This window comes from Protopterus annectens, chromosome 14.part0 (genome assembly GCF_019279795.1).
Source record: "Protopterus annectens isolate FY-2018-M chromosome 14.part0, PAN1.0, whole genome shotgun sequence".
NCBI classification, from domain to species: Eukaryota; Metazoa; Chordata; order Ceratodontiformes; family Protopteridae; genus Protopterus; species Protopterus annectens.
The window spans coordinates 106,565,151-106,581,725 of NC_056748.1; positions in this window are offsets into that span (position 1 = coordinate 106,565,151).

Here is a 16,575-nt window from a genome sequence, read left to right on the forward strand (position 1 = left end):
GGCAGACATTTGAGTTTCAAACTTCATGCTCTTCATAAAGTTCATGCTAATGTATAATCTATATATTCTATCAACTTCCTAAGTTTGGAAGTGCAATACTAAACATCTGTCACTATTTCTGCCCCCCCCCCCCCACCCCACCTTTTTATGACTTTGTCCACATTTCTCGCTGTAAGAGGTTGAGAGTGTTACATTCTAACATATTCCTATGTGACATCTATGTCAGGTATGTCCCTATTACTGGTTATTTGTCCTGTCATTAAGATGGTCTCTGTGTAAATGTGTTGCACTAACAGAATGACAGCTGTTTGTAAAGCCATGGTGATCATTGTGTTATTCTGTGCAAATACATGCACCGTAGATGTTCTGCCTTACACAGAATTGCTATCTGCATTCACTTAAGGTTTCGTGGCCACCAACAGTGTTGTGAGCTTAGGTAAGCTGTGCCTTATTAATATGTATTGTGCACTGACACATGTCATGTGTTATTGCACTAACACATAAACTCCATGTAGGCTTGGCGCAAAGTCTACATAGAGTTTATTGAATCCACCAATGAGTTTTTTTTTTTCTTGTTTTCTAGCTATAAAATGGTGCTATTCTATCTAATTTACTCATAATATGAGCACAGTTTCTATTAAAGCAACCAGATGACTTAATTTCTTTAACTTTTTGAATTGTTATTGTCCAAATGTATTTTGGAAAAGTGACGGCACGACAATGAGACACACTGAGCAGTACATCAGTGCACTACATCATTAGTAGAGTGTTAAGATTAAATCAAATAATAAAGCTACCAGAAAATCTTATATTAGAAAATTTTACTGAATTCAAATACTACAGACAAATACATTTTGTACATTGATTTGCACCTATTATTGACTTCATAGTTCACTGATAAAAACAGAATCATGAGAAACGTAACTGATGTGTCCTCAAAAATGGGTCTATATTAGAACACTGAACATTCAAAATGTCAAGTGTTCTAATATTCAACCCTATCAATCAAAAATTCAAAACATCGAACATTCAGAACAGCAAATTTTTTCCTAGGGTAAAAATTTGCTGTTCCAAAACACATACACACAACACAAGCACACCAAACAAACAGCAATCCACACACACATACACCTAAAATCTTACACCTAACCCTACACTAAACTATACATACACCACTAACTATCCACTTACCTTAACCCAAACCCAAACCCTAAGGGCCATCACTATCGCACACTCACCTCACCTGCGCCCTAACCCTAACTCACCTACCCTGCCCTAACCCTTACATCTACACAATCGCACACTTAGCTGACCCGCGCCCTAACCCTAGTTCACCTAACCCGCTCTAACCCTCACGTCCAAACAATCGCACACTTACCTGAGCACTGAAAATACAGAAGCAGCAGAAACGGACAACCAAATTCTTTCCCTATGAAAAAAATTGGTTTTCTGTATCTTCGATATTTTCAGCGTTCGCTGAAAACAGGTCGATATTAGAACACTCAACATTTTGAATGTTCGGTGTTCTAATATAGACCCTCAAAAACTTGTAGTTTTCATCAGGGCTGTAGGAAATCTACAGACATATCACATTTAATGAAACTAAGAATCATTGTGTCAGGATTATTGCATTCAAGTATAATATTCAGATAGTCTGACTTGAACTACTTAATAAAAGTGTGTTTAAAACTGCTGTTTGTACAACTTCCCAGAAACTAAAATGAATTGTGCTGTTTGTTAGTAGAGATATCACATTAGGGACCCTTTCCTACATTTAGTCAGTAGGATCATCACTGAGGCTGATATTCATAGTCATTTGTGCAAATGAGATGGGGTATTCCTAATGTTTACAAATGCATGTACAAAGGCAAGATTCATAGAGGCCAATTATGCTAATGTGAAATGCCTTAAGTATAATGAGGTGCAAATATGACATTTTGTAACGTATTGTATGCTTCTGAGGTGTTCGTGTGATTCATAGTCCATTATCCATGCAGTACACATGCATCTTTTGTTGAAAACAATACTTCACCTTTGATATTGGAGTTGCAATCCATGAACTTGCCCCAGCCATCCCTTCAGTAGTTTATCCGAACATGCACAGGCACTAAACTGAAATGTTTCTCCAAGCAGTCATGTCAATAGTTTGGCCATGTATGCACAAGCACCAAGATGAAACATTTACCCAAGTGATCCCTTCAGTCGAATGTCCAAGTATGCACAATCACTTCACGGTCATCAAAATGAAATGTTTCCCCAATGACCCCTTCAGTAGTCTATCCATGTATACACAAGCACTTCATTATTTCCCTCAATGACCCCTTCAGTAGTTCGTCCAGGTATGCTAAACCACTAAACCCCCAAAAAAAAATATTTAAGTAAACTCAATAATTGTACATCCTTTAAAAGTGTATGACTATATAAATTCCTTTTTCCCGCTCCCCTCGCAACTCTCTAATCTCATGTTAATCTGCTGTTTACTGGCATAAGCTCAGGGCCATTTACACATTTAGCATGCAGATGAGCTCATTTTGGATTCATCTCTATGAATCCTACTGATACACAAATGTATAATACCCCTTATCTGCATGTTAGCTGCCCCATCACTTATGCCTTAAGCATAATAGAGTTTTGCAATAGGGATGGGTGTTTCACAAAAATGCCAGCGCATTTTCCTAGTCATCCTGAAAGACCATGATTTGCATAACCATGTAGATCCACTCTTCAGGGATTACCACTATGAAAATACAAAGCCCATTAAGCTAGTGTTTATTAAAGAGCAAATGCTAAATTTTTAAGAAGTTTTAAGATGGTGTTTGCCCTTCATGAGCCTGAGTCCTAGACCATTACCTCTTTCACTTTTCTAGAATAAATAATTACATAATAGTGTAAACTGCTGTGGAACATCACTTGTGTACCTTGATATAATTTATTTGTGTAGAAAACAATTATTGTGAGCCATTAACATTGAGTCATTTTGTTATGGCAGACTCCAAGTTGGTAGAATCCATTTCAGAAAGTTTGTACAGTTTTCACACTTTTTTTGTGTATGGCAGTTGGCTTAGAGAGGTTATGGAGCAGGTTTCTGTGAACCAGTGGTGCAAGGTTTGATTCTCTCAGTATCCATTGCCTGTCATTTTGTCATGGCAGTCTCCAAGTTGGTAGACACTGAGCAAGGGGTGGGAGGTTGGCATAATGGTTAAGGTGTTTGCCTTACAGACACAAGGTACAGGGTTTGATTCTCACATGGGGTAATTGGCTAGGCTTAAAATGACCCAGAAGGGCAGTTAGCCTAGTACTAATCTATGAACCTATGAACCTATGTCACTTAACCAGACACCACTCCTCTGGTGAGTCTGAAAAAGGTCCAGGGAGATCAGTGCTCTACTGTGGAAAATAAATAAAAACTCTCTTTTCATTCATACTTATTTAAACTGACATGCATATGACTCTAAGTTTGTAAAATCAGGATCTGCATTTGATGATATTAAATGTTAATGGAAAAGATGAACAAACAGCTTAACTGATAATTGGGAAAACTTAATAATCTGGATTAGCATTTTGTTCTATACTTCTCACATATTTTCTTTATTTTTCCCTGTAGAATAAAGAATAACATCAGAATGATGTAGAATCAATGCAATGTACAGGTCTTTGAAAAATGTATGAATAAATAAAACTATGTCATAAATTGTTTAAAATACACAGGAAAAACCTCAATGCTGCAAAGATGAAATATGAAGTTTCTATAAGATGACAAAGTGGTGGTTATTTAAGTCAAAGATCTTTGAAGTGTGGTGAGCGTATATAATATGCATCAGTTTGCAGATACCAGTAACATATCCAGCAATGTTTATAGTGTAGTACAGGCTTGTGAGACTTGATGTCATAACAGATGTTTGAGCAATTTATATATTGTATTTGAGAGTGGCCTTCACTTTGTCACATGTATTGTTTCATAAATGAACAAACAGCCACAAAAATTAACATACAGAATCTTTTTGATTTGCTATGCATAAGCCTTTGCCTTTTTAGATGTTTGCAAGGCTTTATCTACATGTATGTCACGGAATAGAACATTACCAGGAGTTTTCAAATTAGATCACAAAATAACCTTGCAGCATTATGAATATTAGGTTCCATTAGAATGATGCATTTTTGGTACTCAATTTCTCTGTATATTGTTAATGATGTACTCTGGGCATTGCATTCATGCATAATGGATGTAGATAAGATCAATGATAAATAGACAGCTTCAAGGGAAGCCCACTGCATATCTCTTATCTGTTGTTTTTCAAATATTAAAAAGAACAGAATTATGTAAGCCTTCCAAGGCCAAAGGAGACATCACTCCTCTGTGTATTAAAGGTGGCTTTGTAATGTTGTTCCTGGTCACTATGTGCTTCCTGTATTGAAATATTGGTTTTAAAGAAAATGTAGCATTTAGCATATCACATTGTCATGCAATGTGGAATACTGATTACCTACATAATTCAAGTACAGTCTGGTTCAATGACTATTTCACCATTAATCCCACTGTTTGGCTTTAAATGTTATATCTGTATATTTTTGGTCTTTGATTTCACCTTTGACTATTTCTAGTTGTACTATAATTATTAGAGTTATTTATAATGACATTTTGTTTAGTTTTCTTTTTCAGTGTCTTTTATTTAGAATACGTCAGATATAAGTGACATCTTGTATGAAGACATCATGCTCCCTGTTTCAATTTCACACCCTCCTTACTAATCTCTATATTTAATACTCTTGTCAGGGTCTCATGCTGTATGAGCATATTGGTTATTTTTCATAATTCTTAAATATGAATGAATAAGGAAGAGTAAGGAGCAAGATGGTACATGGCAAGGTTAGACAAAACGTGTTTTATAAGTTTATCTGCATGAAAAACAGCACAGGATTCCATTGTAAAATACATATTAATATATATTTTTAAAAGCAGACTACCACTACAAATCACATTGCCTTTTATAAGCCTTACACTGTTTTCTTGTTGTGTATTTATCTTCTTATACTTCTGAACTCAAATCAAACTTATCCAAGTATAACTATACGTCTGTGGACCAGAGTGCAGCTATTCAGAAGGTTATACATTTCATTGTTTGAGGGATAGTATATTTATTGTATTTAATAACACAGTTGCAAACTATTGCATGTAGCCCAGGCTCAACCAGTTTTTTGAATATTAGGTGACATCAGGCAGAGGACACACAGAATATTCTATATCACATTCATCTTTAAATGAAGATACCAAATTATTCACGTGTCTACAGGACATTTGAATAAAAGGAGATGTGACCCAGGCAGCTTAAGAAATATGCTCATAATCTTCCATGACCTCCCCTCACATCTGCAGCAGTAGCAGCCATCTAACTTGACATCTATATTTTGAAATCACTTGGCTATGCAAAATGAGAAACGTTGGAAGTGAGAAACAAAAGAGTCCTCACATAGGTCTAGGATATTGACAGTATCGGTGCAATAAAATAGGCATTTCCATAGAACAGAACTCCTTTGCTCCTACCTTAAAGTTTTATGTACAAAAAAAAGATGTGAAATAAGTAATTATAGGTATCCTTTAACAGTGTTTACAGAAAACCTGCTTCCCAAACTGAAAAAAAATATGTTTTTCAGCAAATCTTGAATGTTCTTGAATTACTAATGTCTCTATGTCAAAGTAAGTGTTTGTTACTATTTTCTAATTTGTTATACCCCAACTTATTTTGTTTTGCAGTTAATGGTTTCACGTCATTGATGTCATTTTAAAAGTTCAGAGAGAAAAACATATGATGAGAGGATTATTTACTGTGGTTCACACACACACACACACACACACACACACACACACACACACACACACACACATGCACGCACACACCAGCTTACAACAGTGCAATGACTACCTACTTTTAACTGTCAGCATAAATCCATGCTTTTCATTACTTTGCTTTGCTTTTTATTAATGGTCATCTCTGATACAGCATTTTAAGGAATGTTTGAAGAACAGGCTTGAAATATAGATGAGTTAATTGCTGTTTTCAAAGAACAGTTCATTGTTCAAGTATAAGAAATCTGATACCCTGATTAGCTCACTACTTGTCTCAGCCAAATACTGTATGCAATGCAAAATACTATAACAAAACACCAGATGAAAACACACATTTACAGAAAATACTAACAGAAAACCAAGCCGCGGTGGTGCAGCGGTAGCGTTGTTGCCTCACAGCAAGAGGTTCTCCCATTCGATTCTTGGCTGGAGTGTGGGGAGTGCCTTTTGTTTGGAGTCTGCATGTCATCCCTGCAGTTGGATGAGCATTCAAAAGACATGCGTAAATGGGTGTGCCTTCATTGAAGGTTGGACGTCAAGCTGGCACCTCAGCGTTTGTTTAAAAATCTACTGCCAATCATTAGCGGACCGGAGTTCCGCTGTGGCGACCCCTAACTGGGAAAAGCCGAAAGACAAACAACTAACAGAAAACCAAGAGAGTAAGATAAAAATATTTCCTTTCTTTGTGGCACTCAGAGTCTGATTCAGGGAAAGACAAATAAACTGTAATAATAAAAAAATAAAGTAATGTTTGAATGGAGTTTTCTTGCTTATTGCCACCTGAAAACAAAGTCTGAAAGCTTTGCCTTTATTCAGATGCCCAACTGTGACTCCAGGCTACATTATTTATCTAAGATATGGTGCTGGCAATCTGTAACTGACAAGGCAGATTTAAATGTCAATGTTTAAGAGCCATTGTTTTCTTAATGGCTTGGTAGTTTGGAATAAGTGACCTAATCTAATTACTTTGTCACTCCTAGCATGTGGTAAATGATAAGACAAACTTAGGAAAGAAAGACAAATATATAATTCATACATACAACAAATGAAATAATTATTAAATTATATTTTTCTTTATGTGACATGTTTAGTGTTGGATTGCAGGGAAGGAAAATCACTTTTTGGAAAGAAAAACATGACCATTGGGTGAAGTTTCCCTTAAACTGCTGAAAGGTACCCCATGTGATTTATCAATATAGGGGTCAGGAAGTCATTATCTTTAGCTATAACATTACTACTATAAGTATTGCAAAGTACATTTAACAATGAGTCTGTAAGTTTGTAAATAAATAATAACACAGAAGCTTTCTCTTAATATTTGCCAGTCTCCGTGTAAAAAACTCATAACTAATACTTATCTCTTGAAATGTAAACAACTGATTTTCATGAATCATTTGGACCTGTAATGTTAAACCTGTAGCTCCATATCACTTTATAAAACCTGTACCTCCCTAAACAAAGGCTTCCTTGTTGTTGCATAATGATTTAAAAAAGTAAGACCCAGTGCTCCGTTTCTGTATATTTGTAAACATAGATGATCCAATAAATTTGGCAGTATCAGTATGAAAGGTGTATAAAGCCAGATATATTTATATAGAGAAAAAAATATTTTAATACTTATTCTTTGTTGGGCACTTCAGATGTTCAATGTAAAAGCAATTTTATTCCCCCCTTTTTGAATGATAATATAAAACGTTTTTTCTGCTATGCTTAATTTTGCTGCAGAGAGTGCTTGTAATAATTTTTGTGCTGTTAATAATGTTTTTTTCTTTTAATCTGACAAAGAGTGAATGGTCGGCTTTAAAAGGTATGAGGCAACGATGAGATTTGGTAAAACCTTCGGACAAAGGTCATAAAATTGTAGTGATACACTTTACCCAGTATAAGAAGATGTGTAATAATACTTTAAATTATGTGAATGTATACAGAAAATTATACAATGACCCCCCCCCCATTAATATTCCAAAATGTGCACGCTGATTGTCCAGCATGCCCGTTGTAAATGAGACTTATACTAATGGAAAAAGGTCCGGTCGACAGGACTTTTTCCATTAGTATAAGTCTTTTTTTTGTGTGTGTGTTAGACAGCAATGGAGAATAGAAGAGCTCCATTGCTGTAATCTTGCTATGTTAAATAAGTTTAACACAGAGAGATATCTTAAAAAAAAAACAACAGAGATCTTCCTTTCTCCTTCCAGAAAAGAAGATCTCCGTTGCTTTTTTTAAAGCTATCTCATTATGTTAAACTCTTTTAACATAGTGAGACACCTTTTAAAAAGCAACGGAGATCTTCCTTTCTCCATTGCTTCCACACACAGCTCTGATGTACTGCATAAGCATATGCATGTGCAGTATATCAAAACTGCCGCAGAATATCGGGCAGCTGTGGAAGGGTAGCACGGAGGCATTATACAATGCCATTATTTAAGAAAAGTAAGTATTTTTTTTCTTAAATAATGTCAGTGTATAATACCAATAACCCACTTCTGGGTGTGGATAATGCTGGATTTACCCATGGTTGTCTTTGTTTGGCCACTCGAGCTTCACCCTAATGACCAAACCACACCAACCTTGGGTAAATCCAGCATTACCCACACCCAGGCGTGGGTTATTGCTTAAGTATTAAATAGTGATTATGATAAAGCATTGAGTGACTATCATGACTTAATTCAAAAGGGTTATAGGTTAGGGTACTTTTCTAAGGATGATGTTGAGAAGAAATTTACCACACAAGGTTGCTCTATGGCTAAATTTTACTTTTTCCCAAAAGTACACAAAAGTCTAAATACCCCTCCAGGCCATCTTATAGTGGCTGCAATTAATTATTTTCTTCATAATGTGGGCCTGGTTCCTCATAAATGTCTGTTGAAATCTGTCATAAAATTAGAATCTTATATATGAGACTTGATTTTTTTAGAGAAAAATTAAGACTATTAAATGGAGTAAAAATCGGCTTGTTATCGATGTAAAGAATTTGTATATGAATATCAGTCATACTTTGGGTATACAGGCAGTATATCATTTTTTGGGTGATAACCCAACAGATAATTATATTACTGAATTATTACATTTTTGTTTGACAGATATTTTTTTAAATTATTGGTGATTTATTTCATCAACTTAAAGGAGCGGCAATGGGAGCACCCTTTGCTCCCATATATGCTAACCTCTTTATAGTTTTTTTTTTAAGTTAGACAGCTTTATCAATTGGATTTCTTTAAGAATTATGTTGTTAAATACTTTAGATTTATTGCTGATCTTATTTTTTTGTGTTAAGATGGGTATGTGTTAAGATGGGTATATGTTTGTACAAGAATTTGTAAATGATATACAAAAGAATGATTTTGGTATTAGTTTGATGGGATTAATACAGGTTCTAAGGTGACATCTTTGGATTTAGAGCTAGAAGGAGTAACAGGAGATGGTATATTAACTAGAGTACACAGAAAATTTCCAGATGTTAACCATACATTGGATGGCAAAAGTTGTCATTCTTCTCATTTGTTGAAATTTTTACCTTACGGTGAATTTTTAAGAATTGCTAGGCTCTGTAATACAGAAGATGTTATGATTCAGGAACTGATACATACTTGTTCTTTTTTTCTTAAATAAGTGTTATGATTTGTCTATCATGGAAGGAACCCTGAAATGTTTATCTGGGGTTAAACATTGTTCTGGTTATGGAGAGAGATATGTTAATCAAAATAGAATTGAGAGGCAAATTGTTCAAAGTACTTATGAAGAAGGAAAGAAGATATACTTTGTTACTACTTTTAATGGTTTATCTGATGAGATCTATGAGATAGGAATTTTCTATTAAAGGATAAAATTCTTAAAAAACATTCTACCTTTACATCCTTCTCTATCTCTTAGGAGGGATCGGAGTATAAAGAATATGTTGGTTTGTAGTTCTTTTATTGCTCCTGATATTAATATTAATATGCAACCTATGTGTGTTGGTACTTTTGCTTGTGGAAAGTGTTCTGTTTGTAGATATATACTTCAGTCTTTTAGTCGGATAAATGGTGTACAATATGTGTCCAAACAGCACCTTACATGCTTAAGTGAAGGAGTTATCTATGCACTTAAATGTTCCTGTGGCCTCTTTTATATTGGAGAAACTAAGCATGCATTTACAGTTAGACTCCAGGAACATATTAGAGATATAAAATGAAAGAGGGTAGATAGCCCTGTAGCAGCTCATTATATGTCTTGTTATGGGGGGATTATAGTTGCTTAAAAAGTACTATTTTAGAACAAATTGTAAGCAGCGACAATTTTGATTTGAAAAAGAAGCTACATTACAAGGAAAGTATTTACATTTTAAAATTTGGAACTTTGTCTCCTTTAGGATTGAACTTAGAATGTAATTGGAATGTGTTGCTTTAAATGAAGTAATACATTTTACAGCCTAATTGGCTGCTTATTTAATGTGTCTTTAATTTGTTAATTGGGGAATGTGTGTATGTATATATAGTGCTATTTTGTATGTATTTTTTTATCTCTTGCAGGCTTTTGGCAGAGGCGCTAAGATTGTTATTAAAACCTTTATCACTGACCAGGGTTTTTTTGGTTGTTTATTCTATTATATTTGTATAGGGAACCTGCTTACTCAGTACTGATCCTTAAGAGGAGCATGATGCATGAATTGGTAAGGGGATATACCCTGCAAGTATTGGCAATCAAGTATTTTCCATTTAGCCAATTTTTTTTTAAGTAACCTGAGCAAAAAATGTAATGCAAGCAGCCTGAAGGGAGATTTCAAGCCAAAAACAGTCCCCAAGATAGTATTTATTTCCAAGATAAAATATTCCAAGATAAAATATTGAGCACTTTCGTCCTATTCAGTGCAGGACTTCTTCAGAATGAATGAATGAAATCAAACCCTCCCCTTATATAATAAACTTAACTCAACGCTTAATTGTTAATATGTTAATTAAAGAATAAATATGTCAGATTTAAAGATGCAATGACTTAAAAAAAATCTAGACATAAAAAATCTATTGTAGTTACTATTAAATATGGTTAAAATGTCTCATAAACAATGTAAATTCATGAAACAATACAAGATATTAAAACATTTAAAAAGTCAATGAATTATTTCTCACATGGGTTTTTTAGTTACATCCATAACCTCAAATGTATGACTCAGATTTGCGCTGAACTCATAGTTATATATACAGAGCCTGTGGATATAACAAACCTGCTGGCTAACAGGTTCAGTAAAAGCTTCACTCCCCTGTCCCTATCACATAAACCCCAAAGCATCCCTAACACCTGCCCCCACCTAGTATCACCAAGGATCAGGTCTTAAATGCCCTCTCCAAGGCCAAATACACAGCCTCTATGGAACCAGACAAAATCCCAGGCTGTGTTCTACATGGGTTAAAACAGGAATTAACGTAACCTAACCACTGCCTTTATCCCAGCAGAATGGAAAACAGCTACCATCATCCCTTTGTACAAATGGGGGGGGTTGCATCCCCAGACCCCGGCAACCATAGACCCATTAGCCTGACCAACCTTATCTGCAAGGCTATGGAATGAACCATCATGGACTTTATTAACAAAGCTATAGGAAATCTCCAAATGCATAGCTCCATCCAGTTTGGCTTTGTCAAGGGGTGATCATGTCTGTTAAACTTGGTGGACTTCTTCAAGGCAATCACCAAAGCCCTAGATGAGGGCAAATCTGTGCATATGGCCTACCTGGACTTAGTCAAGGCCTTTGACACAATCCTCCATACAGGCATCATTGATAAACTCACCAAGCTGGGTATCAACCCATATATTGTAAGGTGGGTTGCAAACTGTCCCACTGATAGAACTCAGACAGTCAATATAAGGGACTCCACCTCCTCCAGCAGACCCATAACCAATGGTGTTCCACAGGGATTGATTCTGGGAGCCCTACTCTTCATAAACTACTTCTCCAAAGTAAAGGCTAAAACTAAAGGACTGTGGCTGACATGGTTTGCTGATGACTGCAAACTGGGAGTGATCACTGAAAACCCCTAGCAGTGTCAATATATAGCAAGAATGTTTTATGCAGACTAAATGACTGCTGCCAAAGTCATGGTCTTAAATTTAATGCAGTATCCTTCAGCAAGAGTTATGTTCCTGCAAACTACCACATCAATAGCAATACCCAAAGTGCACAGTCAGTGGTGAGACTGTGTGCACACAGGTCGACACCAACCTTAACTTCCATCACCATGTCTCCACAGTGGTAAAAAGGGCATATTATATTGCTCATCTCATAAGTAAGGGCATTGCTTCAAAAAAAAAAAAAAAAGATGCTATAACCTCTCTATACTCTTCCCTCATCAGGCCAGTAATAGAGTACAACACTGTTCCTTTGGTATGTTCCTTTCCAAAGACCTTCAGCAATTGCAAAAACCACAGAGGTTCCTTACAAGAAAATTCAGGAGCTTCAAGATCTGTCTTATGTGGACAGACTGAAATCATTGTCACTTTACCCTGTGTCATACAGACTGCTCAGAGGTGACCTGTGCCTTGCATATAGAGTGATCTCTGAACCAGGTTTAATGGAAATGCTGCACATTTACAAGTTAAATGGCACATGGATCAGTCAGTCAAAGGACATTAACCTGGTGTGTGACATCAACAAAACTTGCTAGAGAGGCAGATTTGTCTCACAGAGGTTGCTCCACCTTTGAAACAAGCCTCTTATTCATGTTAAATAAAGCTCCTCATTGGCCCTATTTAAGCATAATTTGGACAACTGGCTAGGTAACCAGAAATTCACCCCGGGGGTTTCACCTGTGTCCCTTTTGGACAGGGGCAATAGTTGCTGATTTTAGTGTCTGTTTGAACTGGACACACTAGCGAACAAGGGTTGAACTTGGCAAGGCTTGTAAGGCCCTGGGGATGTTACCTTAGTAACCTCCAATGACTCTGATCCTATGATCCCATGGCTAATGTTTGGGAACTGTGAAATAGTGAAATGTAACCCATAAAATAAAAATATCACTCAGCTGCAGACCACATATTTAGAAGAGGTTGTAAAGACATTTGTTCATGTAAACCAGGATCTTGAAAGGCATGAAGTCTCAATTGCCATTTTACCCCTTTCACTTCTAAATCAACTTTAGCATCACTCCCTCGCGGGTTGTATTTCACCTGATCTAGAATACCAAACTGAAATTTATTATATTTTACACATGCCTTAGAACACTTAAAAAGTATGTTGTTTTCATTTCTCTTTCTTATCTCATAGTTGTGCTTATACATACATCTACGGAGACATCTCTCCATTTTTGCCCACATAGAAAGACAACTTGAACAACTAGCAAGATAAACAATGCCTTTAGACTGACAGTTACCCTTACAAAATACAACAGTAGAATAAATACCATTTTCTAATGCCAGTGTTTTGGTTTCTAATATGTAGGGTCATCGTGAACAAGCTCCATATCGTACAATTTCACTTTTTTGACAACACAGACTACTTTGAATCCCTTCAAACTAATCCTTTAAATTCCACCCACTTTTAAAAGGGAAACATGGCTCAGGCCCCAAAAGTTGGAAAATAGAGGGGTTTGCTCTTAAAATAGCCCAATTTCTTTTAATCACATCCATAATCTCTTTCATTTGTGGGCAATACTGTACCACCAGGGCCCTTTCATGTTTAACATCTTTTTGACCTCTCCTTCCTGTTCTATTCCTATCCCTAAAAGGGGTTTGTACTTGATACCCCATTAGGACTGAACAAAATTCCTAATGTCTTTCACCATTTGTATTGGGCACATATCTGTTACAGCATCAAATTCATAAGGGACGTCCATTAGTTATGATGTCATCCTTGCCATGTGAATGCATTGACCTTTAATCAAACTTCTCTTTTGACTAAGGGGGTGAGTGCTAGTGAAATCTAAATAACAATTACTAAAAGTAGCCTTCCTAAAAACTGATGACTTGAACCCTTTACTTGTATGATGAATAACAGTATCTAAATAACTTATTTTACTTCTCCCAAGGTTGTAAGTGAATTAAAAAATAGATGAATTATTGAGATAATTAATAAAACTGGGTATATTTTCTTCAGAAACTCATCGTAAAATAAATATGTTGTCCAAAAACCTTGCAGAAAGTTTGATGTTAACTAAAACTTCCAAATTAACTAGGTAGCTATTTTCCCAGTCAAAAATAACTAAATTTACGTTAATGGGGGCACATGATGTCCCCATGGTCACCCTTTTATTTTGTTTGTATAATTCTCCCTCAAAGAAGATGTAATTGTAGTCAAGTACACAGACATCAGTTCAACTATCAATTTTACTTTATCGTTAGAAAATGAAGTGCAACTCAATATACTACTGTGGATTTGATAAAGTCCTTCATCCTTAGGGATACTGGTAAATAAATGAACTACATCAATAGTTAAAATATCAATTCCTTATCCCAGAAAATCCCAGGAATCAATAAACAAATTAAGTACCACCTGGTATATATGTTTGAGCCATCTATCAATACAAGCACCTATAAAGTGTGTTTGGACCCATGTGAGGCAACAATGGGTCGAAAAGGGAGATTTTCTACATTCTTATGGGTTTTTGGAATACCAGATATGGTGGGGACAATGGGCTTATCAACTTTTAAAAAATTGTAAGTTTCAACAGAAATTCTTTAGTCTATCAAAAACTCTTCAAGGTAAGAATCTATCCTATGATAACCTATGTTTACTTCATTCATAGACAATATCAGATAGGTTTTGGTATTTTGCAATATATCTCTCATAATACTAGAACAGATTGAAGAGTCAAAAATCACAGTGCCCCCACCTTTGTCTGGTTTCATAATCCAAATCATTTCTTCTTTTCTTAAACTTTCTAACAATTCTTTTTCTTCCCTGGTAATGTTTGGATGACCGTAGATTCTATTGTTGGAACTGGTGTAGAACTTATACATTTCCTCTACTACTCTGTCAAAAATACTTAAAATGGGGTGAAGGGGAGGGTTGAGTGCACTCTTCTTTTTTAATACCCCCTTCATTTATTTTGTTGATGTTAGCCTCAGTTTGTTTATCACTGAAATATGTTGCCAGATTTAGTTTTCTAATGATGTATTTCACTTCAATAATAGAATCAACTATGCCTAAATATTAAGAAGGAATGAATATCAACCTTTTTTGGAACAAAGAAAAAAATTCCTTAGTGTTGTTCCTGTTCATGTAACTGAAAATGTGATAAACTTTATAGGTCAAAAATATACCATTGGGGTCTGTTAATATTCATTCTTCTTCCACCCCCCTTCCTTCCAAGACCTTAACTGATTTTGGTGTAACCCCTGTCCTGAGTCTATGTATTGTTGGTTCCTGTTTGCAACCTTCCTGGGATACTGGTTGGGGTGCAACTCCTGTGCCTTCCCTATGTTTTGTCTATTGTAAGACCATGTTCTAGCTGTTTTATTGGAGAAAGTATTTTGATCCCCTCCATACCTCCACTTTGTTGTTTTGGAGGTAATATTTGTAATGAGGTATGCTTCATGCTTAGCATACTGCTTGATGCCCCTATCTAACTTCTTTTGTTTCCTACTAAACATGTTGATACAGTTCTCTTCTATGTTAGAAACCCTCCTATTGTAAAAATCACTCCATTGGTCAAAAATTAGATCATTTAAAATGTCCCTGTTCAATATATCCACTTTGCTAAGCAATTTCTCAGTACTAGCTTCATTTAACTTAATAATTTTCTTAATGAGCTATTGGACCCATTGTTGTGCCACATGGGTCCAAAACACACTTTATAGGTGTTCGTACTGATAGGTAGCTCAAACACTTATACCAGGTGGTACCTCATTTGATTATCAATTCCTGTGATTTTCTGGGATGATTAAAGGAAGAACTTTGGGATAAGGAATTGATATTTTAACTATTGATGTAGTTCATTTATTTACCAGTATCCCTAAGGATGAAGGATTTGATCAAATCCACAATAGTATATTGAGTTGCACTTCATTTTCTAATGATAAAGTAAAATTGATATTTGAAGTGATGACTATTGTACTTGACCACAATAACATATTTTTTTGAGAGAGAACTATACAAACAAAATAAAGGGGTGGCTATGGGGGCATCACGTGCACCCATTTCCACACATTTAGTTCTTCTTGATTGCGAAAATAGCTGTGTAATTAATTCTGAATTTTTAGTTAACATCAAACTTTATGTAAGGTTTTTTGGACAACATATTTATTTTGTGGCAAGGTTCTTAAGAAAATATACCCACGTTTATTAATTATCTCAATCATTCATCTATTTTTTTTAATTCACCTACAACCTTGGGATAAGTAAAATAAATGACTTAGATACCTTGATTATCCATACCAGTAAAGGGTTCAAGTCTGGAGTTTTTAGCAGGGCTACTTTTAGTAATTCTTATTTAGAGTTCACTAGCTAGCAAGTCAAAAGAAAAGTCTGATTTAAGATCAATGCATCCACATTGCAAGGATGACATCACAACTACAGGACGTCCCTTATGAATTAGATATTGTAACCTACATGTTTATGGCTAGGGGTTACCCACAACAAATGGTGAAAGACATTAGGAATTTTGATCAGTCTCAATGGGGTATCAAGTGCAAACCCCTTTTGGAGGTAGGATTAGGGAAGGAAGGAGAGGTAAAAAAAGAGAATCAATATGAAAGGGCCCTGGTGGTGCAATATTACCCACAAACGGGAGGGGTTATGGATATCATTAAAAGAAATT